Source organism: Triticum aestivum, unplaced genomic scaffold (assembly GCF_018294505.1).
Source record: "Triticum aestivum cultivar Chinese Spring unplaced genomic scaffold, IWGSC CS RefSeq v2.1 scaffold162145, whole genome shotgun sequence".
Classification (NCBI taxonomy): Eukaryota; Viridiplantae; Streptophyta; class Magnoliopsida; order Poales; family Poaceae; genus Triticum; species Triticum aestivum.
The window spans coordinates 1-772 of NW_025296102.1; the positions used below are offsets into that span (position 1 = coordinate 1).

The window sequence follows — 772 nt, forward strand, 5'->3', positions numbered from 1 at the left end:
TGAGGACGCCTCTCCAGACTACAATTCGGACGGCACAGCCGCCCGATTCTCAAGCTGGGCTGCTCCCGGTTCGCTCGCCGTTACTAGGGGAATCCTTGTAAGTTTCTTCTCCTCCGCTTATTTATATGCTTAAACTCAGCGGGTAGTCCCGCCTGACCTGGGGTCGCGGTCGAAGCGACGTGCGCTTCGTTTGTTGGGTCGTTCAAAGGCCATAATGCCAGCTGCGCGCCGGATGCACTGCATTGATAAAGCGAGGACGCCCACCATGCGCTGTGTCCGGCGCGGTACGCCGGCAGCCCAATCTTCGGTCCACCGTCCCTTGAGAGACGAGGGACCAGATGCCGCATCCCGATTCCCGTTGAGAGTGGTTGGGAGCGTGTTTTGGCGTGACGCCCAGGCAGGCGTGCCCTCGGCCGAGTGGCCTCGGCCGCAACTTGCGTTCAAAGACTCGATGGTTCGCGGGATTCTGCAATTCACACCAGGTATCGCATTTCGCTACGTTCTTCATCGATGCGAGAGCCGAGATATCCGTTGCCGAGAGTCGTGTGGATTAAATAGATTTGCAACACGAGGGACGGCTAGCAAGCTAGACATGCCCCCGGGTTAGGCATAGTGTTCCTTGACGCCTTCGGCGCCGTGGGTTCTTTTACCCCGAGCCCCCACCCGCTCCGAGGAGGGGAGGTGGTCGAGGCATTGGCCGAGCGACGGACGGTGCCGTCGCCGACGGATTGGATGACGCGTGCGCAGTCTGTTTTGGTCAGGGTCACGACAA

The 772-nt window shown here is 60.0% G+C and overlaps 1 non-coding gene across 1 annotated transcript; it reads right to left on the reverse strand.

Moving 5' to 3' along the window:
• Positions 1-387: 387 nt before the first annotated feature.
• Positions 388-543, reverse strand: LOC123179060 (5.8S ribosomal RNA). The gene has a single exon (XR_006490074.1). It is a non-coding gene; the product is annotated as a 5.8S ribosomal RNA (ribosomal RNA).
• Between the last annotated feature and the right edge of the window lie 229 nt (positions 544-772).